The following is a 21,537-nucleotide window of genomic DNA, read 5'->3' as shown; positions in this document are numbered from 1 at the left end:
CAAACTGGAACTGTTTGGTAGAAACACAACTTGTCATGTTTGGAGGAAAAAGAATACTGAGTTGCATGCATCAAACACCATACCTACTGTAAAGCATGGTGGTGGAAACATCATGCTTTGGGGCTGTTTCTCTGCAAAGGGGCCAGGACGACTGATCCGGGTACATGAAAGAATGAATGGGGCCATGTATCGTGAGATTTTGAGTGCAAACCTCCTTCCATCAGCAAGGGCATTGAAGATGAAACGTGGCTGTGTCTTTCAACATGACAATGATCCAAAGCACACCGCCAGGGCAACGAAGGAGTGGTTTCGTAAGAAGCATTTCAAGGAGTGGCCTAGCCAGTCTCCAGATCTCAACCCTATAGAAAACCTTTGGAGGGAGTTGAAAGTCCGTGTTGCCAATCGAAAAGCCAAAAACATCACTGCTCTAGAGGAGATCTGCATGGAGGAATGGGTCAACATACCAACAACAGTGTGTGGCAACCTTGTGAAGACTTACAGAAAACGTTTGACCTCTGTCATTGCCAACAAAGGATATATTACAAAGTATTGAGATGAAATTTTGTTTCTGACCAAATACTTATTTTCCACCATAATATGCAAATAAAATGATAAAAAAACAGACAATGTGATTTTCTGGATTTTTATTCTCAGTTTGTCTCCCATAGTTGAGGTCTACCTATGATGTAAATTACAGACGCCTCTCATCTTTTTAAGTGGTGGAACTTGCACTATTGCTGACTGACTAAATACTTTTTTGCCCCACTGTACATAATGCTGTCATTTTGGGTAGGGCGCCTGATATTTTGGTGCTACATGTTGGGGGTAACGATCTGGGAGTGCGTCCTTTTAGGGAACTGATCAGGGATATAAAGCAGGACTTGTTACGTTTGTGGCTTTTGTATCCCGGGTTATCTGTGGTCTGGTCGGATATTGTGCCGTGGAAACGTTGGAGGAATATGTGGTCGTTGGAAAAACTTGACAAGGCCAGGATAAAAGTTAACAGGGCGGTGGTGGCTTTTGTGGTTAGGAACGGTGGGGTTGCTGTTCGGCATTTTGAGTTAGAGAAGGGTGATGGTGTTTTTTGGTTGGCCGATGGTGTTCACTTAAATGGGGTCGGCATGGATTTCTGGGCTCTTGGTTTGCAAGAGGGTGTGGAGAAGGTCATAGCTTTCCATTGTGGTGGGATCTCGGGACTTTGAGGTATTCAAAGATCCTCATGGTGGTGGCTGGGTGGAGTCTTTGGAGTTGGTGGAAATTGGGCTGGGGGATCCATTGGATTATGGCTCCTCTGTCTTTGGAATTCAACTCGTTTGTTGGATCTGGTGAATTGGGGAAGGGGGTTCCGGCAGGTGGTCGGTTCCCCTTGAATTTTTAGCGTGAACAGTGAACCAGCTGGGTTTTTGGTGCTCCTGAGCCAGTGTGGTAGCGGCTGGGAGTAATTCTGGTTTGATGTGCGTTCACGCTGTGCAGTGTTTAATCACCAGATTCCTGGGAGCTCCAAGGACTCCTCCTAGTCTTAAAAATGTTAATGTTTATTGTAATGTATTTTGTATTATGTTAAATAAAATGGCTTGCTGTGGCCTTTAATTTCTAAAGAAATTGACTTATGGTTTTTATTTGGAGTTGACGGCTTTCTTTATGGGGTTTTAGAAGGTGAGGTGAGAGGTCCTTCATCACCCCGGGTACTCAACATTACCAGGGTCTTGCGCAGTGCACCCTCTGAGGGCTGCCGGCACCCGGCAACAATAGGAAATGTTTCCTATTTGTTCATTTACATATTTAAAAAAATAGTAAATAAAAAACCCTTTTATCGCACCCCTTAGTTAGGTAAAAATAATGAAATAAAAAATATATATTTATTTCCATTTTTCCAATAGGGTTAGAGTTGGTCTAAAGTGAGTTATACTAAAGTGAGTTGGACTAAAGTGAGGTGGGGTAAAGTTAGGATTAGGGTTAGGACTAGGGTTATGGTTAGGGTTGTTTTTATGGTTGGAATTATGGTTAGGGTTGGGATTAGGGTTAGGGGTGTGTTGGAGTTAGGTTTGCGGTTAGGGTTAGGCGTGTGTTGGGGTTAGGTTTGCGGTTAGGGTTATGGTTAGGGTTGAGATTAGGGTTAACGGTGTGATGGGGTTAGGTTTGTGGTAAGGGTTATGGTTAGGGTTGGGATTAGGGTTAGGGGTATGTTGGAGTTAGAATTGGAGAATTTCCACTGTTTAGGTACATCAGGGGGTCTCCAAACATGACATGGTGCCAACATTGATTCCAGCCAATTATGTGTTCAAAAAGTCAAATGGTGCTCCCTCCCTTCTGAGCCCTGCCATGCACCCAAACAGTGGCTTTTCCCCATATAAGGGGTATCAGCATGCTCAGGAGAAATTGCACAAAATTTATGTGGCTCATTTTCTCCTGATACCCTTGTGAAAATAAAAAAATTGGTTCCAATGTCAATTTTTTTGAGAAAAAAGTAAAATGTTCATTTTTTCCATCTGTATTGCTTTAGTTCTCGTGAAGCACCTGAAGGGTTAATAAACTTCTTGAATGTGATTTGAACACCTTGAGGGGTGCAGTTTTTAGAAAGGTGTCACTTTTGGGTATTTTCTGTTATATTGACCCCTCAAAGTCGCTTCAAATGTGAGGTGGTCCCTAAAAAAATGGTTTTGTAAATTTTGTTGGAAAAATGAGAAATCGCTGGTCAACTTTTAACCTTTATAACTTCCTAACAAAAAAAGTTTTGCTTCCAAAATTGTGCTGATGTAATGTAGACATATAGGAAATGTTATTTATTAAGTATTTTATGTGACATGACTCTCTTATTTAAGGGCATAAAAATTCAAATTTGGAAAATTGCAAAATGTTCAAAATGTTTGCCATATTTCCATTTTTTTCATAAATAAATGCAAGTCATATTGAATAAATTTTACCACTAACATGAAGTACAATATGTAATGAAAAAACATTCTCAAAATAAGCAGGATCCGTTAAAGTGTTCCAGAGTTATAACCAATGTGACAAAACACTCTGGGATCGCCTTTGCTGGGGTCAAAGGACACGTGGTTTGTGCATTGAATCTGAGGCGTATAGCAGGTTTCTGAGCAGGCTGACCTCAGGTCAGATTTATTAACGTGAAAGCAACGCAAAAAACAAAACATAAAAATAAATCCTAGCCTGTCCGGCACTAACTAAACAAATACGTTGCTATCTCAACAACTGGGGGGGCTTCTCCCACCCAGCTAACATCACACAGATCTTGAGCAGAGCTCTTCACTCACGTTTGTCCCACACAGGCAGGCAATCTGTGTGCCCCAGGCAGACACTGGAAACACCCAGCTGGTCATCTTTTATTCCTGCAATCATTAACCCATTGGCACCCTGAAGATACTGAGTGGCCTAATTCACATAGGACAAACACCTGGGCGATATATATCTGCCTCCAACTACCACACCAGCATGAGTCTTACATATCCCCCCCCTTGCTCAGACCACTCCGGTCGAGCAAGAACACTTTTGAAACAGTGCACTCGGGATAGGGCATCGGCGTTCCCCATCTGCACCCCAGGTCGGTGCTCCACCATAAAAGAGTAAGCCTGCAGGGCAAGGAACCACCGGGTTACCCGACTATTACGGTCTTTGTGGAGGTGCATCCACTTGAGAGGGGCATGGTCTGTGACCAGCCTAAACTTCCTACCGGCTAGGTAATACTTGAGGGAGTCGAGAGCCCACTTAATGGCTAGGCACTCTTTTTCAACCACCGCATACCTCTGCTCATGTACATTCAGTTTCCGACTGAGGTAGAGGACCGGGTGTTCGACTCCGTCCCTCACCTGGGAAAGTACAGCTCCGACACCAGTATCAGAGGCATCAGTTTGTACCACAAACTCGCTGCTGAAATCAGGAGTCACTAGTACGGGCTGAGAGCACAAAGCCCGTTTCAGGCTGTGGAAGGCCTCTTCAGCAGCTGTGGTCCATTTTACCATGACGGAACCCTTCCCCTTGGTAAGATCCGTCAAGGGAGTAGCCATGGCTGCAAAATTGGGTATGAACCGGCGATAATAGCTGGCAATCCCCAGGAAAGCCTGCACTTGTTTCTTGTTCACTGGTTGTGGCCAGCCCTGAATTGCCTGTATTTTGTCGATCTGGGGTTTAACCACTCCTCGGCCAATCACGTAGCCCAAGTATCGGGCTTCTTCAAGCCCGATGTGGCATTTCTTGGGGTTTGCCATTAAACCTGCATCTCGCAGGTCATCAATCACCGCTTGTACCTTCTGGAGATGAGTTTCCCAGTCCATGCTGTAAATTACGATGTCATCCAGGTAGGCAGAAGCGTACTGTCTGTGAGGCCTCAAGACTCGATCCATCAATCTCTGGAACGTTGCGGGAGCTCCGTGAAGTCCAAACGGCATATAAACATACTGGAACAGACCTTCCGGTGTAGCAAAGGCCGTCTTCTCTCTGGCCGCCTCGGCCAGAGGAATCTGCCAGTACCCCTTTGTTAAATCCAGGGTCGTAATGTATCGGGCTTTACCAAGCCGGTCGATCAACTCATCGACCCGGGGCATAGGGTACGCATCAAATTTAGAAACTGCATTCAGTTTCCTAAAGTCATTACAAAACCGGATGGAGCCATCCGGTTTAGGTATCAACACAATTGGACTGGACCAGGCGCTGTGTGACTCCTCAATCACTCCTAAGTCCAACATTGCCATCACTTCCCAGGAGACGGCTTCACGGCGGGCTTCCGGAATCCGGTAGGGCTTCACATGAACAGTGACGCCAGGCTCTGTGACAATCTCATGTTTCACCAACTTAGTCCGGCCAGGTTTTTCGGAGAAAAACTGTCGGTTCTGTAACAAAAATTGCTTAACCTCAGATTTTTGTCGTTCTGAGAGAGTCTCAGCAACCTGCACCTCTGGTACAGTAGGTGAACAAACCGGACGGGGCAGATCCGCCGTTAGGGCAGAGCGGTCTTTCCAGGATTTTATCAGATTCACATGATAAATCTGTTCCGGTTTTCTCTTACCCGGCTGGTACACTTTATAGTTCACTTCACCAACTCTTTCTCGGACCTCAAATGGGCCCTGCCATTTCGTCAGGAATTTACTATCCACCGTAGGGATTAGGACCAACACCCTATCGCCGGGTGCAAATGTACGGACCTTAGCGCCTCTATCATAACTTTGCCTCTGGGCTCTCTGGGCCTGTAACATATGGTCCCTAACAATGGGCATGACAGCGGCAATACGATACTGCATTTGTGTTACATGGTCAATCACCGTTTTAAAGGGAGTGACTTGACCTTCCCAGGTTTCTTTTGCGACGTCCAGCAGTCCCCGGGGACGATGGGCGTACAACTGTTCAAAAGGCAAAAACCCTGTGGAAGACTGGGGAACTTCCCTAATGGCAAACAGCAAATAGGGTAACAAGTAATCCCAGTTCTTCCCATCTTTGTCTATCACCTTCCGGAGCATCTGTTTTAAGGTTTTGTTGAAGCGCTCAACCAGGCCATCTGTTTGAGGGTGATAGACAGACGTACGCAACGGGTCTATTTGTAAGAGCCTGCAGAGCTCCTTCATTACCCTCGACATAAAGGGAGTCCCCTGGTCGGTGAGTATCTGTTTTGGAATTCCCACCCGACTAAACACTTGTACCAATTCCTTGGCGATCGTCTTGGTAGCTGTGTTACGCAAAGGGACGGCTTCCGGGTAACGAGTGGCATAGTCCATGATGACGAGGATATGTTGGTGCCCACGTGCGGATCGGGGAAGGGGCCCAACCAAATCCATCCCAATTCTCTCAAAAGGGACCCCGATGATAGGAAGGGGTACCAAAGGGCTACGGAACTGAGATTTAGGGGCCGCGATTTGGCACTCTGGACAGGACTCACAATAGTTACGCACATCACAATGTATTCCAGGCCACACAAAACAATGCAATATCCTTTCTGTGGTTTTCTGTACCCCCAGATGTCCCCCCATTATATGTGCGTGGGCCAAATCCAGTACCTTCCGCCGATAAGGTTTGGGTACCACTAACCGTTGCACTGTGTCTTCCCCTTTTTTTTCTACCTGGTAGAGCAAATCATTTTCAAGAACCATATACGGGTACGCTAGCCTACTGTCAGGTTCTACGGGTACCCCATCTATCATTTTTACATTTTTCCTAGCCGGAGTTAGGGTAGGATCTTTCATTTGCTCGCTGTGGAAGTCATCCACCTGGACTCCCAAATCTGGCAGGCAGGGTGCCGGATGGCTGTCTGCCTCCGCCGCTCGCTGAGGTTCCTCAGTTTCCTCTGTTTCCCCCGCCATGACGGAGAAGGGGTACTGAAGGTTAGATTCACCAATCTCCCCAGCAACATCTTCCTGTGGGGTCTCCTCTAGGGACTCGGGACCTCCAGATGGCATGGGAGAAGATTCACGGGTACAGCTACCGTGAAGGAGCAACTGATTCTCCCACAACTGCCAGAAATAGGGAAAATCCCTGCCCAGGATTACATCCTGTAACAATGCGGGGACGAGTCCCACTTTGTGCTGCACTGACCCATAGGGAGTAGAAATCCATATGACCGCTGTTAAGTACGAGCGGGTGTCACCATGCACACACGTCACAGAAAACTTGTCAGACGGACCAGACGGAAGTGCCACCAGACTAGCTTTCACCAGAGTCACCACACTTCCAGAGTCTAGTAATGCCACAACATTTTTCCCATCAACAGATAATTCACACAGGTGTTTCACTGAATCATTTTGACCCGCATTCACACTCACTAGCTGTGTAACCAAAGACATGCGTTTTCTAGAGTCTATAACGTCGCACTGCATGGGTTCAGCGGTAACAGGACAGTTCGCAGAAACATGACCCTTCTCATGGCAGCGGAAACACCTAACAGGTCCCCTACTGAGACCACCGTCCAATACTCTTGGTCTCGGATTGCGAGCAGTCCCGGACTCCTCCCCCACAGTTTTAAGCGATTTTCCTTCACCCGTGGTCCCTGGAACAGTCTTACCAGTTCCACGAGGAGGAGGCACAGACCGGGGGTTGGCGGTGTCGTCGGGAAGTCCTTCTGCCACTGAATAACGCTCGACCAACTCCACAAGTTGATCCGCTGTCGTGGGATTTCCTTGGCTTACCCACCTTTTCAGCGCTGGGGGTAGTACTCTCAGGTACTTGTCCAGGACAACTCGCTGGATTATTTCGGGTATTGTCAGTACCACTTGTTGCAGCCATTTCTTTGTCAAGTAGATCAGGTTGAACATCTGAGACCGCGCCGGTTTATCTTGCTGGTATGTCCACTGATGTACCCTCTGTGCACGGACAGCCGTTGTCTCACCCAGCCGGGCTAGGATCTCAGCTTTCAGCTTCTCAAAGTCCTGAGCGACCTCCGGGTCCAAATCATGGTAAGCTTTTTGGGCCTCGCCGGAGAGAAACGGGGCAATCAAATCGGCCCATCGTGCCTTCGGCCACTTCTCTCTCAATGCCGTCCGCTCAAACGTTGTCAGGTATGCCTCGACGTCATCTTCTGCAGTCAGCTTTTGCCAGTATCGACTCACATGGATCCTTCTGGACTCTGCTTCCGGGTCAGCGTCAGGCATGCTCACCAGGCGCTGCGCCACCTGTTGGAGAAGTTGGCGGTCTGCAACCGTCATGTCCAGTAACTCCTTCAGCTGTGCGGCCATCAAGCGATTAGCTTCGTGCTGTGCAGCAGTGGCCTGCTGCTGTACGGCAGTGGACTGTACTAAGGCTTTCACCACGTCTTCCATGCTGTCGCCTGTGCCACGGTATGCCCGCGTTCTCCACCACAATGTGACAAAACACTCTGGGATTGCCTTTGCTGGGGTCAAAGGACACGTGGTTTGTGCATTGAATCTGAGGCGTACAGCAGGTTTCTGAGCAGGCTGACCTCAGGTCAGATTTATTAACGTGAAAGCAACACAAAAAACAAAACATAAAAATAAATCCTAGCCTGTCCGGCACTAACTAAACAAATACGTTGCTATCTCAACAACTGGGGGGGCTTCTCCCACCCAGCTAACATCACACAGATCTTGAGCAGAGCTCTTCACTCACGTTTGTCCCACACAGGCAGGCAATCTGTGTGCCCCAGGCAGACACTGGAAACACCCAGCTGGTCATCTTTTATTCCTGCAATCATTAACCCATTAGCACCCTGAAGATACTGAGTGGCCTAATTCACATAGGACAAACACCTGGGCGATATATATCTGCCTCCAACTACCACACCAGCATGAGTCTTACACCATACAAAGTTACAGTGGTCAGAATTGTAAAAATTGGCTTGGTCATTAAGTGCCAAATTGGCTCTGTCACTGAGGCCGGCGTCACACTAGCGAGTTTTACGGACGTATGAGCGCATAAAATACGTCCGTAAAACACGCCTAACAAACGTCCCAATTATCTATGCCCCTGCTCCTATCTGCCGTATTTTACTGATCAGTATTATACGGCTTTCTACGGCCGTAGAAAATCGCAGCATGCTGCGTTTGTCACCGTATTGCGCAAAAAAAGCCAATGAAAGTCTATGGAAGCCAGAAAAATACGGATTACACACGGACCAGCAGTGTGACTTGCGAGAAATACGCAGCGGTGTTAGAGAGAAAAGCCGGCAATTCAGTGCGGTGTACAGTAAAATCACACTGACAGCTTACAATAGAATATGTAGAATAAATGTGTACAAATAGAATAGGCATATATATATATATATATATATATATATATATATATATGTCAGTGAGACACATATATGCATATATATTATTACTTCATACAGCGCTAGATAGCTTAAAAGCTGGTAATTCAATTGCCGGCTTTTGTTATCTCCTTCCTAAACCCGACATGATATGAGACATGGTTTACATACAGTAAACCATCTCATATCACCTTTTTTTTTTGCATATTCCACACTACTAATGTTAGTAGTGTGTATATGCAAAATTTGGCCGTTCTAGCTATTAAATTAAAGGGTTAAATGGCGGGAAAAATTGGCGTGGGCTCCCGCGCAATTTTCTCCGCCAGAGTAGTAAAGCCAGTGACTGAGGGCAGATATTAATAGCCTGGAGAGGGTCCATGGTTATTGCCCCCCCCCCCCCGGCTAAAAACATCTGCCCCCAGCCACCCCAGAAAAGGCACATCTGGAAGATGCGCCTATTCTGGCACTTGGCCACTCTCTTCCCATTCCCGTGTAGCGGTGGAATATGGGGTAATGAAGGGTTAATGCTACCTTGCTATTGTAAGGTGACATTAAGCCAAATTAATAATGGAGAGGCGTCAATTATGACACCTATCCATTATTAATCCAATACTAGTAAAGGGTTAAAAAAACACAAACACATTATTAAAAATTATTTTAATGAAATAAAAACAAAGGTTGTTGTAATAATTTATTCTACGCTCAATCCATCGGAAGACCCTCGCTCTGTAACAAAGAAAAAATAAAAACCAACAATATACATACCTTCCGAAGATCTGTAAGGTCCCACGATGTAAATCCATCTGAAGGGGTTAAAATATTTTGCAGCCAGGAGCTCTGTTAATGCAGCGGTGCTCGTGGCTGCAAAACCCCGGGGAATGAAGGTAAAGTAGGTCAATGACCTATATTTACCTTCATTTGCGGTGAGGCGCCCTCTGCTGGTTGTCCTCATATGAACTCGAGCCTGGGAGCTTTCTAGGAAATTTCCCACGATCTAGGAACAACCAGCAGAGGGCGCTGTTGTGAATTCTGTTGTCGGGCTCCCTCCTGTGGTCATGAATGGTACTTCGGCTGGTTCTGTCCATGGACTTCCTCTGGTGGGTGTTTCTGAGTTTCCTTCCACAGGTGACGAGGTTAATTCGTTAGTGGGCTGCTCTATTTAACTCAACTTAGATCTTTGCTCCTGGCCATCTGTCAATGTTCCAGTATTGGTCTAGTTCACTCCTGGATCGTTCTTGTGACCTGTCTTCCCTGCAGAAGCTTAGTTCCAGCTTGTATTTCTTTGGTTTGCTATTTTTCTGTCCAGCTTGCTATTTTTTGTTGTCTTGCTTGCTGGAAGCTCTGGGACGCAGAGGGAGCGCCTCCGCACCGTGAGTCGGTGCGGAGGGTCTTTTTTGCGCCCTCTGCGTGGTCTTTTTGTAGGTTTTTGTGCTGACCGCAAAGTAACCTTTCCTATCCTCGGTCTGTTCAGTTAGTCGGGCCTCACTTTGCTAAATCTATTTCATCTCTGTGTTTGTATTTTCATCTTACTCACAGTCTTTATATGTGGGGGGCTGCCTTTTCCTTTGGGGAATTTCTCTGAAGCAAGGTAGGCTTTATTTTCCTATCTTCAGGGCTAGCTAGTTCCTTAGGCTGTGCCGAGTTGCATAGGGAGCGTTAGCAATCCACGGCTATTTCTAGTGTGTTTGATAGGATTAGGGATTGCGGTTAGCAGAGTTCCCACGTCCTAGAGCTCGTCCTTAATTATCAGTAACTATCAGGTCATTCCGTGTGCTCTTAACCACCAGGTCCATTATTGTCCTGACCACCAGGTCATAACAGTACAGGTGGCCCAAAGTACTAATGCATCTCAATAGAGGGATAAGAGAAGTTCTGAGACCATTTTTTTTTCTTTGCAGTGTGTTTTGTCTCTATTTTCCCCTTTACCTCTGGGTGGTTCAGGACATAGGTGTAAACATGGACATTCAAGGTTTGTCCTATTGTATGGATAATCTCACTGCAAGGGTACAAAACATTCAAGATTTTGTGGTTCAGAATCCGATGTTAGAGCCTAGGATTCCAATTCCTGATTTGTTTTTTGGTGATAGATCTAAGTTCTTGAATTTCAAAAATAATTGTAAATTGTTTCTTGCCTTGAAACCTCGCTCCTCAGGTGACCATGTTCAACAAGTAAAGATCATTATTTCTTTGTTACGTGGTGACCCTCAAGACTGGGCATTTTCCCTTGCGCCAGGAGATCCGACATTGCGTGATGTTGATGCGTTTTTCCTGGCGCTTGGATTACTTTATGACGAACCTAATTCAGTGGATCAGGCAGAGAAGATCTTGCTGGCTCTGTGTCAGGGTCAGGATGAAGCGGAGATATATTGTCAGAAGTTTAGAAAGTGGTCTGTGCTCACTCAGTGGAATGAATGTGCCCTGGCAGCAATCTTCAGAAAGGGTCTCTCTGAAGCCCTTAAGGATGTCATGGTGGGATTTCCCATGCCTGCTGGTCTGAATGAGTCTATGTCCTTGGCCATTCAGATCAATCGACGCTTGCGTGAGCGTAAACCTGTGCACCATTTGGCGGTACTATCTGAGCATGGGCCTGAGCCTATGCAATGTGATAGGACTTTGACCAGAGCTGAACGGCAAGAACACAGACGTCGGAATGGGCTATGTTTTTACTGTGGTGATTCCACTCATGCTATCTCCAATTGTCCTAAGCGCACTAAGCGGTTCGCTAGGTCTGCCACCATTGGTACGGTACAGTCTAAATTTCTATTGTCCGTTACTCTGATTTGCTCTTTGTCATCCTATTCTGTTATGGCATTTGTGGATTCAGGCGCTGCCCTGAATTTGATGGACTTGGAGTTTGCTAGGCGCTGTGGTTTTTTCTTGGAGCCCTTGCAGTATCCTATTCCATTGAGAGGAATTGATGCTACGCCTTTGGCCAAGAATAAGCCTCAGTACTGGACCCAATTGACCATGTGCTTGGCTCCTGCACATCAGGAGGATATCCGCTTTCTGGTGTTGCATAATCTGCATGATGTGGTCGTTTTGGGGTTGCCATGGCTACAGGTTCATAATCCAGTATTGGACTGGAAATCTATGTCTGTGTCCAGCTGGGGTTGTAAGGGGGTACATGGTGATGTTCCATTTTTGTCTATTTCGTCTTCCACTCCTTCTGAAGTTCCAGAGTTTTTGTCGGATTATCGGGATGTATTTGATGAGCCCAAAGCCAGTGCCCTACCTCCTCATAGGGATTGCGATTGTGCAATTAATTTGATTCCTGGTAGTAAATTTCCTAAGGGCCGATTGTTCAATTTATCTGTGCCAGAACATGCCGCTATGCGGAGTTATATAAAGGAATCCTTGGAGAAGGGTCATATTCGCCCGTCGTCATCACTGTTAGGAGCAGGGTTCTTTTTTGTGGCCAAGAAGGATGGTTCTTAGAGACCTTGTATTGATTACCGCCTTCTTAATAAAATTACAGTCAAATTTCAGTATCCTTTGCCGTTGCTGTCTGATTTGTTTGCTCGTATTAAAGGGGCTAGTTGGTTCACCAAGATAGATCTTCGAGGGGCGTATAATCTTGTGCGTATTAAACAAGGCGATGAATGGAAAACAGCATTTAATACGCCCGAGGGCCATTTTGAGTACCTGGTTATGCCATTCGGGCTTTCCAATGCTCCATCAGTATTTCAGTCCTTTATGCATGACATCTTCCGAGAGTACCTGGATAAATTCCTGATTGTGTATTTGGATGATATTTTGGTCTTTTCGGATGATTGGGAGTCTCATGTGAAGCAGGTCAGAATGGTGTTCCAGGTCCTTCGTGCAAATTCCTTGTTTGTGAAGGGGTCAAAGTGTCTCTTTGGAGTTCAGAAGGTTTCATTTTTGGGGTTCATTTTTTCCCCTTCTACTATTGAGATGGACCCTGTTAAAGTCCAGGCCATTTACGATTGGACTCAGCCGACATCTGTGAAGAGCCTGCAAAAGTTCCTGGGCTTTGCTAATTTTTATCGGCGCTTCATCGCTAATTTTTCTACTGTTGCTAAACCGTTGACTGATTTGACCAAGAAGGGTGCTGATGTGGTCAAATGGTCTTCTGCAGCTGTAGAGGCTTTTCAGGAGTTGAAGCGTCGTTTTTCTTCTGCCCCTGTGTTGTGCCAGCCAGATATTTCACTCCCGTTTCAGGTTGAGGTTGATGCTTCTGAGATTGGAGCAGGGGCTGTTTTGTCGCAAAGAAGTTCTGATGGCTCGGTGATGAAGCCATGTGCTTTCTTTTCTAGAAAGTTTTCGCCTGCTGAGCGTAATTATGATGTTGGTAATCATGAGTTGTTGGCCATGAAGTGGGCATTCGAGGAGTGGCGTCATTGGCTTGAAGGAGCCAAGCATCGCGTGGTGGTCTTGACAGATCACATTCCGTGTGCTCTTAACCACCAGGTCCATTATTGTCCTGACCACCAGGTCATAACAGGGCGCCTCACCGCAAATGAAGGCAAATATAGGTCATTGACCTACTTTACCTTCATTCCCCGGGGTTTTGCAGCCACGAGCACTGCTGCATTAACAGAGCTCCTGGCTGCAAAATATTTTAACCCCTTCAGATGGATTTACATCGTGGGACCTTACAGATCTTCGGAAGGTATGTATATTGTTGGTTTATTATTTTTTCTTTGTTACAGAGCGAGGGTCTTCAGATGGATTGAGCGTAGAATAAATTATTACAACAACCTTTGTTTTTATTTCATTAAAATAATTTTTAATAATGTGTTTGTGTTTTTTTGAACCCTTTACTAGTATTGGATTAATAATGGATAGGTGTCATAATTGATGCCTCTCCATTATTAATTTGGCTTAATGTCAACTTACAATAGCAAGGTGGCATTAACCCTTCATTACCCCATATCCCACCGCTACACGGGAATGGGAAGAGAGTGGCCAAGTGCCAGAATAGGCGCATCTTCCAAATGTGCCTTTTCTGGGGTGGTTGGGGGCAGATGTTTTTAGCCAGGGGGGGAGCCAATAACCATGGACCCTCTCCAGGCTATTAATATCTGCCCTCAGTCACTGGCTTTACTACTCTGGCGGAGAAAATTGCGCTTGAGCCCACGCCAATTTTTCCTCCATTTAACCCTTTAATTTAATAGCTAGAACAGCCAAATTTTGCATATACACACTACTAACATTAGTAGTGTGGAATATGCAAAAAAAATGGAGATATGAGATGGTTTACTGTATGTAAACCATGTCTCATATCATGTCGGGTTTAGGAAGGAGCTAGCAAAAGCCAGTAATTGAATTACCGGCTTTAAAGCTCTCTAGCGCTGTATGAAGTAATAATATATATATATTAAGAGGCGCCCTCTGCTGGTTGTCCTCATATGAACTCGAGCCTGGGAGCTTTCTAGGAAAGTTCCCACGATCTAGCGACAACCAGCAGAGGGCGCCTCACCGCAAATGCAGGTAAATATAGGTCATTGACCTACTTTACCTTCATTCCCCGGGGTTTTGCAGCCACGAACAACGTTGCATTAGCAAAGCTTGTGGCTGCAAAATATTTTAACCCCTTCAGATGGATTTACATCGTTGGACTTTACAGATCTGCGGAAGGTATGGATATTGTTGGTTTATTATGTTTTTTTGTTACAGAACGAGGGTCTTCAGTGATTGGATTGGGCGTTGAATAAAATATTAAAACAACCTTTGTTTTTATTTCATTAAAATAATTTTTAATAATGTGTTTGTGTATTTTTTTTTAACCCTTTACTAGTATTGGATTAATAATGGATAGGTGTCATAATTGACGCCTCTCCATTATTAATTTGGCTTAATGTCACCTTACAATAGCAAGGTGGAATTAACCCTTCATTACCCCATATCCCACCGCTACACGGGAATGGGAAGAGAGTGGCCAGGTGCCAGAATAGGCGCATCTTCCAGATGTGCCTTTTCTGGGGTGGCTGGGGGCAGGTGTTTTTAGCCAGGGGGGGGCCAATAACCGTGGACCCTCTCCAGGCTATTAATATCTGCCCTCAGTCACTGGCTTTACTACTCTGGCAGAGAAAATTGCGCGGGAGCCCACGCCAATTTTTTCCGCCATTTAATCATTTAATTTAGTAGATAGAACGGCCAAATTTTGCATATACACACTACTAACATTAGTAGTGTGGAATATGCAAAAAAAAAGGGGGATATGACATGGTTTACTGTATGTAAACCATGTCTCAAATCATGTCGGGTTTAGGAAGGAGAGAGCAAAAGCCGGTAATTGAATTACCGGCTTTAAAGCTATCTCACGCTGGAAGAAATATTAATATATATATATATATATATATATATATATATATATATATATATATATATATGTGTCTACTGATATATATATATATATATATATATATATATATATATAGGCAGTATATATATATATATATATATATATATATATATATATTTTTTTTGGTGACACATGGATCCCTTCTATAGCGGTATGTTGGTTTTGCAAGCCTGCGAGAAAAACACGCAGTACGGATGCCATACGGATTACATACGGAGGATGCCATGCGCAAAAAACGCTGACACACCCTGCCTACGGAGGAGCTACGGACCAGTATTTTGGGGCCTTTAAGCGTATTACTAGGGTTGAGCGAAACGGGTCGTTCATTTTCAAAAGTCGCCGACTTTTGGCAAAGTCGGGTTTCATGAAACCCGATCCGACCCCTGTGCGGGGTCGGCCATGCGGTACGCGACTTTCGCGCCAAAGTCGCGTTTCAATGACGTGAAAAGCACCATTTCCCAGCCAATGAAGGTAAACGCAGAGTGTGGGCAGCGTGATGACATAGGTCCTGGTCCACACCATCTTAGAGAAGGGCATTGCAGTGATTGGCTTGCTGTCTGCGGCGTCACAGGGGCTATAAAGGGGCGTTCCCGCCGACCGCCATGTTACTGCTGCTGATCTGAGCTTAGGGAGAGGTTGCTGCCGCTTCGTCAGAAGCAGGGATAGCGTTAGGCAGGGTCCATTAACCACCAAACCGCTTGTGCTGTAGCGATTTCCACTGCCCAACACCACCTTCGGTGTGCAGGGACAGTGGAAGCTACATTTTTTTTTTTTTCCCCCTCAGCGCTGTAGCTCATTGGGCTGCCCTAGAAGGCTCCCTGATAGCTGCATTGCTGTGTGTACGCCGCTGTGCAAACCAACTGCTTTTTTCAAAGCACAAATCCTCTTGTTCCTTCCTTTCTGCACAGCTATCTTTTTGGTTTGTACACACTTTTTATTTAATTTGTGCATCAGTCCACTCCTTATTGCTGCCTGCCATACCTGGCTGAGATTACTGCAGGGAGATAGTAATTGAAGGACACTCCCTGTTTTTTTTTTTTTTTTTTGTGGGAGATTAAGATTGACATTTCTGCTAGAGTGCCATCCCTGTCTGTGTCATCTCTCACTCAGTGGGCCATAGAAAGCCTATTTATTTTTTTGCTTGATTTGGGTTATAAAATCTACCTGAAAAAATCACTACATCAATCAGTGGGAGAAAAATATTGGCCTCAGGGCTTGTGTGCCACTCTTGACTCCTGTGTGCATCATCACTCACTCAGTGGGCCATAGAAAGCCTATTTATTTTTTTGCTTGATTTTGGTTCTAAAATCTACCTGAAAAAATCACTACATCAATCAGTGGGAGAAAAATATTGGCCTCAGAGCTTGTGTGCCACTCCTGACTCCTGTGTGCATCATCACTCACTCAGTGGGCCATAGAAAGCCCATTTTTTTTTTTTTTGCTTTATTTGGGTTCTAAATTCTACCTGAAAAAATCAATAAATCAATCAGTGGGAGATTAATATTGGCCTTTGGGCTTGTGTGCCAGTCCTAAGCGTGCCATCTCTCTCTCTCAGATAGTGGGCCATAGAAAGCCTATTTATTTATTTTTTTTTTTTATTGGGTTTATAAATTTTCCCTGGAAAAAAAAAAAAAAAGTGGGAGATTAATATTGGCCTCTGGGCTTGTGTGCCAGTCCTGAGCGTGCCATCTCTCTCACAAATAGTGGGCCATAGAAAGCCTATTTATTTTATTTTTTTTGGTTTTATAAATTCTCCCTTAAAAAAAAAAAGGGAGATTAATATTGGCCTTTGGGCTTTTGTGCCAGTCCTAAGCGTGCCATCTCTCTCTGTCTCTCAGATAGTGGGCCATAGAAAGCCTATTTATTATTTTTTTTATTGGGTTTATTAATTTTCCCTGGAACAAAAAAAAAAAAGTGGGAGATAAATATTGGCCTCTGGGCTTGTGTGCCACTCCTGACTCCTGTGTGCGTCATCTCTCACTCAGTGGGCCATAGAAAGCCTTTTTTTGTTTTATTTGTTTTCTAAATTCTCCCTGAAAAAATCATTTTATTTTCTTTGGTTTCTAAATTCTTCCTGAAAAAATCATTTTATTCTATTTTTTTTTTCCTAAAGTCTCCCTGAAAAAACAAACAAAAAAAAACAAATCAGTGGGAGATTAATATTGCCCTTTCTGCTTGTGTGCCAGTCTTGACTCCTGGGTGTGCCATCTCTCTCTCTCTCTCCAATTGTGGGCCATAGAAAGCCTATTATTTTTTTAGCTTGATTTGGGTTCCAAAATCTACCTGAAAAAATCACTACATCAATCAGTGGGAGATAAATATTGGCCTCTGGGCTTGTGTGCCACTGCTGACTCCTGTGTGCGTCATCTCTCACTCAGTGGGCCATAGAAAGCCTTTTTTTGTTTTATTTGTTTTCTAAATTCTCCCTGAAAAAATCATTTTATTTTATTTGGTTTCTAAATTCTTCCTGAAAAAATCATTTTATTCTATTTTTTTTTCCTAAAGTCTCCCTGAAAAAAAAAAACAAAAAAACAAATCAGTGGGAGATTAATATTGCCCTTTCTGCTTGTGTGCCAGTCTTGACTCCTGGGTGTGCCATCTCTCTCTCTCTCTCCAATTGTGGGCCATAGAAAGCCTATTATTTTTTTTAGCTTGATTTGGGTTCCAAAATCTACCTGAAAAAATCACTACATCAATCAGTGGGAGATAAATATTGGCCTCTGGGCTTGTGTGCCACTCCTGACTCCTGTGTGCGTCATCTCTCACTCAGTGGGCCATAGAAAGCCTTTTTTTGTTTTATTTGTTTTCTAAATTCTCCCTGAAAAAATCATTTTATTTTCTTTGGTTTCTAAATTCTTCCTGAAAAAATCATTTTATTCTATTTTTTTTTTCCTAAAGTCTCCCTGAAAAAAAAAACAAAAAAAACAAATCAGTGGGAGATTAATATTGCCCTTTCTGCTTGTGTGCCAGTCTTGACTCCTGGGTGTGCCATCTCTCTCTCTCTCTCCAATTGTGGGCCATAGAAAGCCTATTATTTTTTTTAGCTTGATTTGGGTTCCAAAATCTACCTGAAAAAATCACTACATCAATCAGTGGGAGATAAATATTGGCCTCTGGGCTTGTGTGCCACTCCTGACTCCTGTGTGCGTCATCTCTCACTCAGTGGGCCATAGAAAGCCTTTTTTTGTTTTATTTGTTTTCTAAATTCTCCCTGAAAAAATCATTTTATTTTCTTTGGTTTCTAAATTCTTCCTGAAAAAATCATTTTATTCTATTTTTTTTTTTCCTAAAGTCTCCCTGAAAAAAAAAACAAAAAAAAACAAATCAGTGGGAGATTAATATTGCCCTTTCTGCTTGTGTGCCAGTCTTGACTCCTGGGTGTGCCATCTCTCTCTCTCTCTCCAATTGTGGGCCATAGAAAGCCTATTATTTTTTTAGCTTGATTTGGGTTCCAAAATCTACCTGAAAAAATCACTACATCAATCAGTGGGAGATAAATATTGGCCTCTGGGCTTGTGTGCCACTCCTGACTCCTGTGTGCGTCATCTCTCACTCAGTGGGCCATAGAAAGCCTTTTTTTGTTTTATTTGTTTTCTAAATTCTCCCTGAAAAAATCATTTTATTCTATTTGGTTTCTAAATTCTTCCTGAAAAAATCATTTTATTCTATTTTTTTTTTTCCTAAAGTCTCCCTGAAAAAAAAAAACAAAAAAACAAATCAGTGGGAGATTAATATTGCCCTTTCTGCTTGTGTGCCAGTCTTGACTCCTGGGTGTGCCATCTCTCTCTCTCTCCAATTGTGGGCCATAGAAAGCCTATTATTTTTTTTAGCTTGATTTGGGTTCCAAAATCTACCTGAAAAAATCACTACATCAATCAGTGGGAGATAAATATTGGCCTCTGGGCTTGTGTGCCACTCCTGACTCCTGTGTGCGTCATCTCTCACTCAGTGGGCCATAGAAAGCCTTTTTTTGTTTTATTTGTTTTCTAAATTCTCCCTGAAAAAATCATTTTATTTTATTTGGTTTCTAAATTCTTCCTGAAAAAATCATTTTATTCTATTTTTTTTTTCCTAAAGTCTCCCTGAAAAAAAAACAAAAAAACAAATCAGTGGGAGATTAATATTGCCCTTTCTGCTTGTGTGCCAGTCTTGACTCCTGGGTGTGCCATCTCTCTCTCTCTCTCCAATTGTGGGCCATAGAAAGCCTATTATTTTTTTTAGCTTGATTTGGGTTCCAAAATCTACCTGAAAAAATCACTACATCAATCAGTGGGAGATAAATATTGGCCTCTGGGCTTGTGTGCCACTCCTGACTCCTGTGTGCGTCATCTCTCACTCAGTGGGCCATAGAAAGCCTTTTTTTGTTTTATTTGTTTTCTAAATTCTCCCTGAAAAAATCATTTTATTTTCTTTGGTTTCTAAATTCTTCCTGAAAAAATCATTTTATTCTATCATTTTTTTTTCCTAAAGTCTCCCTTAAGAAAAAAAAAAAATCAAATCAGTGGGAGATTAATATTTACATTTGTGCTTCAGTGACAGTCCTGCGTGTGTGGCATCTCTCTCATTTGTTGCCACCAACAACAGAGTGTGTAACATTGTGCCTGATTTTCGTTGTGGTCTCACTCACCTGTAAAGGGGTAGCTAAATCATACTGAAGTTATAGCTCACCGTGTAATTTGTGTGACAGCAACAAATACCGTTAGTTTGTTTACGTTTTTAAAACAATGAGGAAGTATGGTGGAAGAGGTCGTGGCCGGGGGCGTTCATTGTCAGCTGGTAATGAGGGTAATGGTAGTGGTGGAGCATCAGCTGGTCGTGGGAAAAAAAATATTACACCTAAGTCTGGAGCTGTGGAGCCAGGTTCGTCGTCTGGCTACACAAGGCCTCGAACGCTCCCTTTTCTGGGAGTAGGAAAACCGCTTTTAAAGCCAGAGCAGCAAGAGCAAGTTTTGGCTTATCTTGCTGACTCAGCCTCTAGCTCTTTTGCCTCCTCTCGTGAAACTGGTAAATGTCAAAGCAGCGCGTCGTTAGTGGATGTTCACGGTCAGGGACAAGTCGCTTCCTTGTCCTCTTCAGCAAAAACAACAACAGAGAAGAATGCAGCAGGCGACACAACGGGTTACTCCATGGAGCTCTTTACACATACCGTCCCTGGCTTAGAAAGTGAAGCAGTTAACAGTCCATGCCCATTACAAGTTGAATCTGACATGGAGTGCACTGATGCACAGCCACAGCCAGACTACTATGCTGGTCCTTTGACTCAGACCACAACATTGCCCTCGCAGGGTGCTGATCAAGAATCAGACCCTGATGAGACTATGTTGCCCCATCACGAACGCTATACCACCGACCGACACGGTGACACAGATGAAGTTGCACACGAGCTACAAGAAGAGGTAATAGATGACCCAGTTCTTGACCCCGATTGGCAGCCATTGGGGGAACAGGGTGCAGGCGGCAGCAGTTCTGAAGCGGAGGAGGAGGGGCCGCAGCAGGCATCAACATCGCAACAGGTTCCATCTGCCGGGCCCGTATCTTGCCCAAAACGCGTGGCAAAGCCAAAACCTGTTGGAGGACAGCGTGGCCATCCGGTTAAAGCTCAGTCTGCAATGCCTGAAAAGGTATCCGATGCTAGAAAGAGTGCAGTCTGGCATTTTTTTAAACAACATCCAATTGATCAGCGCAAAGTCATCTGTCAAAAATGTTCAACTACCTTAAGCAGAGGACAGAATCTGAAAAGTCTCAATACAAGTTGCATGCATAGACATTTAACCACCATGCATTTGCAAGCCTGAACTAACTACCAAACGTCCCTTAAGGTTGTAGCACCCTCGGCCAATGAAGCTAGTCAGCAACGCAACATCCCTTCCGGCAGTGTAGGGCCACCATTTTCCGCACCACCTGCAGTATCTGTGCAGGTTTCTTTGCCAGGCCAAAGCAGTCAGGGTCAGGGAATCACCAGTTTCGTAGTAGGAAACACTGCATCTAGGGCACCAGTGGCAACAATACCATCTCCCACCGTCTCTCAGTCTGCCATGTCCACCGGCATCCCCGCTAGTTCCACGATCTCCAGCTCTCCAGTCCAGCTCACCCTACATGAGACTATGGTTAGAAAAAGGAAGTACTTAGCCTCGCATCCGCGTACACAGGGTTTGAACGCACACATAGCTAGACTAATCTCGTTAGAGATGATGCCCTACCGGTTAGTTGAAAGCGAAGCTTTCAAAGCCCTGATGGACTACCCTGTACCACGCTACGAGCTACCCAGTCGACACTTTTTTTCCAGAAAAGCCATCCCAGCCCTCCACCAGCATGTTAAAGAGCGCATCGTCCATGCACTCAGGCAATCTGTGAGCACAAAGGTGCACCTGACAACAGATGCATGGACCAGTAGGCATGGCCAGGGACGTTACGTGTCCATCACGGCACACTGGGTAAATGTGGTGGATGCAGGGTCCACAGGGGACAGCAAGTTTGGGACAGTTCTGCCTAGCCTACGGTCTAGGAA

The sequence above is a fragment of the Ranitomeya imitator genome, chromosome 5, assembly GCF_032444005.1.
Source record: "Ranitomeya imitator isolate aRanImi1 chromosome 5, aRanImi1.pri, whole genome shotgun sequence".
NCBI classification, from domain to species: domain Eukaryota; kingdom Metazoa; phylum Chordata; class Amphibia; order Anura; family Dendrobatidae; genus Ranitomeya; species Ranitomeya imitator.
The sequence above is the reverse complement of the archived record's forward strand: the minus strand, read 5'-3'. Positions refer to the sequence as shown.